The sequence below is a fragment of the Macrobrachium rosenbergii genome, chromosome 21 (genome assembly GCF_040412425.1).
Source record: "Macrobrachium rosenbergii isolate ZJJX-2024 chromosome 21, ASM4041242v1, whole genome shotgun sequence".
NCBI classification, from domain to species: Eukaryota; Metazoa; Arthropoda; class Malacostraca; order Decapoda; family Palaemonidae; genus Macrobrachium; species Macrobrachium rosenbergii.
The window spans coordinates 3,295,471-3,304,782 of NC_089761.1; the positions used below are offsets into that span (position 1 = coordinate 3,295,471).

At 38.9% G+C, this 9,312-nt stretch overlaps 1 pseudogene; it reads right to left on the reverse strand.

Moving 5' to 3' along the window:
* Positions 1-719: 719 nt before the first annotated feature.
* Positions 720-1,982, reverse strand: LOC136850247 (uncharacterized; annotated as a pseudogene).
* Positions 1,983-9,312: the final 7,330 nt, after the last annotated feature.

The window sequence follows — 9,312 nt, forward strand, 5'->3', positions numbered from 1 at the left end:
GTGAAGCATCATTTTCAACATTATAGTTACACCTCACATTATAATTACACTTCACATTTGCAGCTACAAAAAGCTGTTCATGTAAGCCCAAGCCTGCAGCATCTGCACCTGGCACAGCAACCAAACTTGCAACCACATTTTGTTAACTGTTCACAACTCTTTACAATGGGGGAGTTGGCTGTCCAGTCTTCGCCAATTTTTTTCCTAACACCAGTCAGCCGGACTCTGTGCTTCTGGCTGGCGCAGAATTGCCTGACCCCATACATAACCTGCCTGATATGCTGAACGTTTGGTGTGTTGAAGCAGAGCTGCTCTGGTTTGAGGGATGGCTTCATATGGTCTCTGCTTTCTGGCAAACAAGTAAATTCTGGCCTCATCCACATTGTCAACGGTGCTTGACCTGTCATACATGAGGACCACAAGCTTCTCCAGAATCTTCAAATCACCATCATCGATGGTTGGTGGGTACTTGCTGAGTTTGGAAAAAACTGGAGTGGCCTCGGAAAAATGTCCCATATCTGCCGCAGTAGTAGCCGTAGTTGCTGAAGGGTTGTGGTCGATGCTGTCCATAACCACAATGGTAAATAACCCCTTTCTCAAGACAGGAAGAAAGACTACACCGTGTTCAATATACTTGGTGACCGTGGCATCTCCCAGTCAGGCTGATATCTCCAGCACCCTGTCATAGGAAATGCTCGTGCCATGATCATGAAGCATTTCTACCAGTTTCTCCTCCTGATTTTGGCATAGATAGCTATGCCCATGAACACGGGAAAAGGAGTTTCCCTATCCTTTGAGTGTTGATGTATACTTGCTCTTTTCTTCTGTTTTGAGAAGGAATTGTACGGCAGGAGCTGAGCAATAGCCAGGTCTGACTTTGATGAGCCAAGCCTTAGATGTGACTTTATGTCTGCTCCATGTTCGAACATACTAGTGAACTGGAGCAGACTTTGAGGTGTGGCATCACTGATGCATCCTTCACCAAAGGTGCCGTCAAACCTGGACTGATGATCCAGAATATGCTTCCCAAGTATCTTAGCTGCTTTAGCAATCACAAGTGTATCTGAGTAGTCAGATGCCTGAGATAGGACTAAAGCTACATCTTTCTGCAAGGCAAGTAACACACTTCTTCCTTTCTTGTGTACTTCTAATTCAGGGATTTCTGCTAATAATTTGTCCTTTAATCTTGTTGTATTAACAGTGGGTGAGGCAATGCCCAATTGTTCCAGGCACTGCTGGTATAATTGAGATATGTGTGCAAGAGGATATATATGGCAGGACCATCTGAACTCAAGCTGGTTTCAATGATATAATTAACCAGCTCTGATAGAACTAGTGGGTGTACATCTGGTTCTTCACTGTGACATTGTTCTATCTCAATATTTCTAAGATGGGACCTCTCCCTGTTGTAAAGACCAGTGAGACATACAAGATGGTATTTTAGCTCTTGTGCAATTGCATCACCTGCTCCTTGTTTTGTCAATAATTTACCATCACTGAGTGTGTGAGCGCACTCATGTAGTCTCCTGTTGAGATTCATGGTCATTACTTGTCGAAGATCTGATACAGGTCCTGCATTTTCACAAAAACTGCATGCTTCATTGTCATGACTCATTCGACGCTGTTTAGCATGCTTTTCCTGTGATTCACTACCTTCAACTGTAGAACTTCGCTTTCTTGCACAGTCAAGTTTTGTATTATTAATCATGGCCCTACAGCTCTTGTGGTACTTTGCCATGTTTTGTCATAGTGTTGCCTCTATACCACTGCCTTCATCCAGCCTTGCTGGGTCAAAGTTGAGTGGCATTTCACCAATCTCCTAGAACAATGGCAAATTGGTTGAAATCATCACGTACCCATCATGTTCAGGATTATGATGTACAGTGTGAAGTTAGACCTTCATTTTTCTTGTCTTCCTGGCAAAGACAACATTTTCTCCAATTGGTCTTCCTTTTGCCTGCGATTGAATTTATACTTGCCATTATGAGCTCTTGACTAAGGCCAAGGGGCTATCCTTTTACCACCTTAATCTGATATGCACATTGATGTATGGGATACAACTAGATTCGGTCACCCTACACCTAGCCCGATCATTCATCCAATGCCATTTAAGTCCTGTGTGATCTGTACACCATCCAGGTAAGTACATGAACAAGCCATGTAGAGCCCCACTTACCCTTGGCTGAGCTCTCCCGCACTGGCACCTCCTGTCAATTCAGGCACAGCTGTCTAACTAGATCTACCAGCTATATATATACTTTCTATCAGCTAATTGATATGGGGCTATTTGACAGCATTTGGGACACTAAACTACTAAACTACACTAAAGCAAAGCTAGGTACAGCATAAGTAAAGCAAGATTAGCTGACACTGAACCCCATGCTGAGTTACACAGCAGTGAAGTCACCAATGTGCCCTGGTTGTGTGCTGACATTCACTCTTTCAAACTAAAACTAAAGATAAAACCACCACCTAAATTATATATAGACTTGCAAACTGTTATATTGAACAGGAAGACATTTTTCCATGTGTACTGAATCCTGAGATGTGATTATTTAAGGTTTTTGGCTGCCATATTGGATGTCATCTTTCTTTATATATGCTATATGAAATCTTTAACAGAAATACATTTTACTTTCGCTTCCTGACTCTGCCAAAAATGTGTATAACCAAAACAAATGCATAAAAACAAGACCAGAGGCACATGAGTCCCATGTTAAAACCCTGACTTGCAGCCATCTTGAAAAACGACAGCCATTTTGGAATTTTGAGTGGACACCCAGTAATTTTCAAAAAGTGGCCTATGGAGAAGATATATGTCAAATTTCATGCTTGTATCATTAACTGAAGTATTTTATTGAAAAAAAAAAAAAATTATCTGCTGCACTAGTGCTGTCGAAGCTAATTTTAATCTGGTCATTCTTCTTTTATCGTCTACTTTCCTCTCCTTATTTTTTTGTTGTTTTTTACTCTCCAATTAGCTAATGTCTATTTGCTGCAGAAGTTTTGAATAATTTTTTACTTTTTTTCTTGTCCTGTTGTGTTTTGACCTACACTGATACCTCTTGGTGGTATACTTTTCAATTCAAATAATAATAATAATAATAATAATAATAATAATAATAATAATAATAATAATAATAATAATAATAATAATAATAATAAATAATATTGAATATATGGTCAGTGGTTCAGTCTTAATGCATTTAAAATTGAGTTATGCATACTTTTTGGTGGGGAGGCGTTTTTGTTTTTTTTTTTATTTGAGAGTAATGGATAACTTGTAAGTAAAGGTTAATTGTGGTGCTGCTGAAAACAAAACACTAAAAAAAAACCTGGAGGAAAGGGGATTGTGTATTTGTTATATTTATACTCCTTTCTAGACTATGAAATGAGGTGGAGACATGATTTTTTGATAAATAATTATTTTAATCTACATCACAATCCAAAAACATGTCATTCTCGTCATCACTGTGGAGGTCAATGATGACGGAATCCACTCTTTCATGGATATTGCCCATGTTCCACTAGTCGTTCTCAAAGGCTTGGGATCGTTAAACTGCACCCGCCCAAACATCTTTAGTGATGCAAAGCCTGGCTTCCTCCAGTCTCTCCTGCAGGTCAGCCCTGGTGAATCGGTGTAAGGAGGAATGCACATGGTGTTCCATGAACCCTCATACCTGCTTGATGGCATTAAGCTCTGGATGTGTGCAGGGGTGGCAGACGGGCAACTTCGTGGCGCAACTCACGGATGACATCATCCACCTTGCACTGCAGATCTGGTTTGTTTTCTTTGCAGAGTAGCAGCAGTTCAGCCCATGTGGCCTATGGTGGGAATGGAACATTGCGGTGTTCCAGCCAAGCAATTAGATCCACTTTCTTGGTGGAGGTGGTGGGGCAGCAAGTTTCCTCCATTAGCTGCTGTGATATGGTGCATTATCCATCACCAATAGTGATGGCTCAGCCAGCGATGGCAGAAGCTGTGAGGTCAAGCAGCAGAGGAAAAGCTCACCATTCACTTCTCCGTGGTAGTCACCGTTGGTGTTCTTGGCAGTGAAACACAGGAATGTGCTGGGGACGAAACCACCAGCTGTGCCTGCTGCGACTACCACAAAGGTCTCCCCCTCTCCTAGTAGTAGTAGTAGTAGTAGTAGTACTAAAGTAGTTCAACCAGACCACTGACCTGACTTTCAGCTCTTATAGGGCTGGCCTGAAGGATTAGGATAAAAGCTACATAGGCACACGTTCTCATACTGTAACACATACACACAATAAATACACTTACTCATGCTTCCACACTAAAAAGGAATATTAAAATTCATAATAAGAAAATAATATTTAAAAAAAAAAATTTAATTCGACAAATGCTGTTTTCGTGCTTTTATTATTTGCTTATTTTTATATTTTATCTATCAAACCACAGTTCCTCATGAACAACAAAATTGAAACGGCTGAATATGTAAAAGATTCTGACAAAATTTTATTTATTTTCAAATGTTGACAGTCGCTGTTGGTCATACTTTGGATACTCACACATTACATGTTTGACCATTACCATCACCTTGCACTCTGAGCACTCTGGAGCCAGGACACGTGGTCTGCTCATTAAATGTCCATGTGTCAGAGGAGTATGGCCTATTCTAAGACATGTTAGAATTACTTGTGCATGTCTCTCTCTCTCTGATATGATGAACTCCATTTTTCAACCTTAGGTTGCATTTGTTTTAATTTATTATTTTCAGGTTCTTCATTCCATATGTATTGCCATTTGTTTATGATACGCACCTTTATGTGTGTTACATAATCAGTAACAGGGATATTCACATTTGATTTTGTTATGCGTGTTGCTTCTTTGGCTGCTTTATCTGCCTTTGCATTTCCTTTGATCCCTTCTTGGGCAGGGATCCAGCAAATTTCCACATTTTTCCATTAATATATAATTTATGGAGAAATAATTTAATTTGTTGTACAATATTATATTTTGATTTGTAACTCTGAATAGCTTCTATAGCACTTCTTGGGTCACTAAAAATCACAAAATTATTGACTGATGTTTCTTTAATTATTTTTATAGTTGATGCAATTGCACACAATTCTGCTGTGAATATTGAAGCATTATTAGGTAGAGAGAATTGATAAGTTCTGTCTTGGGACACTGCAGCATATCCCACTCCGTGTTCTGATTTAGATCCATCTGCATATATTGCGTAATATGGACCTTTTCAGTTTATTTGCTCTATTGTATGTTGTCTATGGTGTTCTGGTGTATATGAGTAACTTTTTGATAAATATTTCAGGTGTGTACAAACTCTCATTTTATTCATTGTCCAGAGAGGAGGTGATTTTACTATTAAAGGCACTTGTATATATATATTCAGCAACTCAGACAATCTTCTAGCTCTAACTGGGAAAGGTGGTGGATGGTTATTTATAAATACATCTCTTAATTCAAATAGAATTTTGGTGGGGAATCACTTGTCTGAATTCTTAGAGCACTTTTCATTGTTACTAGCTCTCTATGGAGAGACAGAGGTAGTTCACCACATTCAACTTGTAAAGACGATTTTGGTGATGATCTAAAGGCTCCTGAGCATATTCTAAGGCCTTCATTGTGAACAGGGTCTAACATTTTCAGTGCTAAATTAGATGCTGAGCCATATTCTTCGCTGCCATAATCAATGCTAGACAGAACTGTTGCTTTATACAGTACAGTGGCACTTAATGGTTATATGTGACACTGGAGGTAGTCTGACAGCTGTCCGCCCATTCCCTGCTGTGATTCATCCTGGTTGTGAACCAAGTTTCGTCCTCATAAACCACCTGCCTCCCCCTCTCTCAGTGTTGGTGGAGTGACCTGAGAGCGGTGATCTGGAGGCACAGTGTCTAAGGACTCCTTCTTCACATACATTTAACGCAAGGAGGTTTTGCAGCGGAATCTCATAATGTGGAGGAGTCGCCACAATGACGTCTCCAACGTTGTCTCAGGAATGATGCTTGCCACCTTCAGGTCCTCTGTTATGGAGCTAATAGTGAAGGTTTTCTTCTCAGCAAACTTGTTGCGGAGGTTACAGAGAATGGCACCAATGGTGAAATTGTCAAAGATGGGTGTGGTGGTTGTTGATGAGGGTGTCATAGGCTGAAGCTTGGTCCTCTGCTGCACCATCATCTGTACTGCCTTCACCATCATCGCCATGGCTTGCGGACGGTCACTCGATGGGCCGGAGTTCAATTCCCTGGCCGGCTGATGAAGAGTTAGAGGAATTTATTTCTGGTGATAGAAATTCATTTCTCGCTATAATGTGGTTCGGATTCCACAATAAGCTGTAGGTCCCGTTGCTAAGTAACCAATTGGCTCTTAGCCACGTAAAATAAGTCTAATCCTTCGGGTTAGCCCAAGGAGAGCTGTTAATCAGCTCAGTGGTCTGGTAAAACTAAGGTATACTTTTTTCAACAACACGATCATAAGGCCTGTTTGGGGGAAAGGACAATATGAGTCTGTGATATCGCACATAACAAATCAAATAGTTTTTTTTTATGGCATTTAAAGCATGATAATATAAAAATGAAGAGTTTTCTTCTTGTTTGGATAGATAGATTTGGCCACTGTTATATAACAATTATCAATGGCAGACGAGCACAGTAACTAAGAGGCACAAGTGGCACGCCATAGGCCCGTAAGCCACTGGCTTAGTTGAATGAAATGTACAATAAAGAAAGGGAAGCGTAAAATAGTAGAGTTGGCTTCAAGAATTCCGATACACAATACAACAGACTGCCTATGGTGATGTGTATTGGAATTCGTGGAGACAACTGTATCCCAATAAGATAGATACACAATTTACATGGCTAAAATTCAGAGTCCAAGAGGATGCACACATTAAATAAATTATTAAATGCATTTAAATAAAAATCATAAATTTATGAAGCTAAGATATAATAAAACAGGGTGTGCAATAACAGCTACTATTATCATACAACTTGCACTGTAATACAGTACAATTTAAGATATCATGAAAAGGTGCAGCAAATGTTCATCTATTTAGAATACTGTTACAGGCAGTTTTGAACTTAGCCATACACTAATCCAGAACTCGAATAATTGCTGAAATTGAGATGTATGTCACCGCATTTCCCGAATTCAATGTATATGTGGGAATACATAAAACTGCCATAACCAAACACACACACATTCAAATTGGCGGCTTTCTCCTTGTTATATAGGGTGAAAAGTCTCAATGCAACTGCATTCCTACAGCGCCATGAATAAATACGTAGCATGCACGCCATAATTACTTAGGTCAAATACACCTGAGGGGCGGGTATAGCCTATGACTGCTGCCATCGTCCCATGTCGCCAAACGGAGAAAACAGAACACACCAAAAAAACCACCAAACTACTCTGCTGCAAAAAATTCCTGTTCATATCACCAATTGCCTTACTATACTTTCAGGGTTATCTATTTATTACGCCCAAAGGAAAATGTACAATACAACGTACACATAAATTTTTGAAGTATAAATCAAGGCTCAAGTAGCCGTATTTTTTGTGAGAGAGAGGTGGGGGGGTGAGTGGGTGGAGCCTATAGTAACGTCATTGTTGCGTCACAAGGAATCCGTCAGAATTGCTATCATCGAAGTTGGAATTTCTCCTCATTTTCAAGAACAAACTGACTTAACTGTTTACTTTTGGTAGTGCAGGTTGTGAATAAGGCTCTGCCAAAATCTCATACTGGTCCGACAATTCTTTAAGAAGTTATTCCAAACCAACGATAACTTAAGGCGAGAGAAATGCATAGTAGGTATGTATGTATACCTTTGCTTGGACGAGGTTCAGTTGAAATGGCGCCGTGTTAGATCTTTCTTTCAAAATAAAAGCAGCGTGTCTCATGATAACACGCGTAAAACGGCTAAGAACGTCTAAATAACCTAAAACAAGTTTAGGTAATTATTTCCTTACCAAAAGTCACTTCAGTAATGACAGGATGACATCCGTGTCCAATACGAAAATTTTAACTTAAAGAAGGGATCATTAGAAGAAATCTGTTGCACGAAGCAAACAATAAAACCGATGATGAGTATTATAACATGATAACAGTCACAAATTTAGGAAAAAAAGTTTCCGCATGTAAAATGACTGTGCCACTGTCTGCAGAAGAGGTCGTCATGTTTAGGTAATACGCAGGATTGCTCGTGATCTGATCCTGACTGTATCTGTGATTTTTACAACTCCTTTATACTCAACTGGTACCATAACCACTCATTTTTTCGATAAGTCTCTCACTGCATTACTTCAACAAGGCTTTACAAACAGCAGCGTACTTTACAATATTAAATCTAGTTACTGCTAACCTGCTACAAAATGCCCATAGTTAAAAATATTGGGCAAAATTTGCTCACCAGCCTTTGTTCTTTCATACTGTATATTTTAAGGTTCAAGATTTTGAAAATCTTTTGTATTTCGAATCGTAAATCTGCACAAAACTTCTTGAGAACTCGTTCTGTTGCTAAGAAGAAATCGCAGCCATTGATTAAATTTCAGTGAATTTATGAAAAATGGCGCATAATGAATAACCTTGGTAAAGTAATTACGTTAAATATTTATTCAGAAGCTCTAGTAAAGCAGATCCAAGCAACATGAGACAAATATGCTCAACAAGAAGTAGAAAATTTTATAAATGAAAGAACTATAAAATAGATTCTATGAATATATAAGGAAATTCACTAATTATTAGACAAAAAATCTTTGTTAAATCTTTTAGGTCAACCTCGATCTTTAGCATAATTATGGTTTGCTGCATTCGACTGACAATGTTTCTGAATCGATTTTGTGAATATAGGAAGTACGGGAATCATGGCTGCTTACATATACAATTGACATATTGTAGAATTATAATGATAGATATTTCTTTGTTTTTGCCGGGACGATGGCAGTTACTTTAGAGGCTTGCAACGTTTAATTACTGTTTTTAAATACTCTGCCCATTAGAGTTCCTCTAAGTTAAATAAGTGAGCATTGAATCAGTTTAATTAAGACTGCCGCAGGCTACAGAAAGAAGGTAGGAGAATGGAAAAATAAATATTCGTTCGACTCAAACTTTTGTGATGTACGAATTTGCTACGTTCATTTCATAAACAAAATAAGGGCTGAACCCCCACCCCGCCAAGAGGACTGAACATGGTATTGTAACAGTGGTGTTTCAGATAGTTGCTGGCATCCTTGTTAAAGGGAGAACACTTTGTCAATAGAATTTACTTATTTCCTAGTAATCCATGCATACAAATACATTTTTTTGCTTAGATCACAGATAAGTA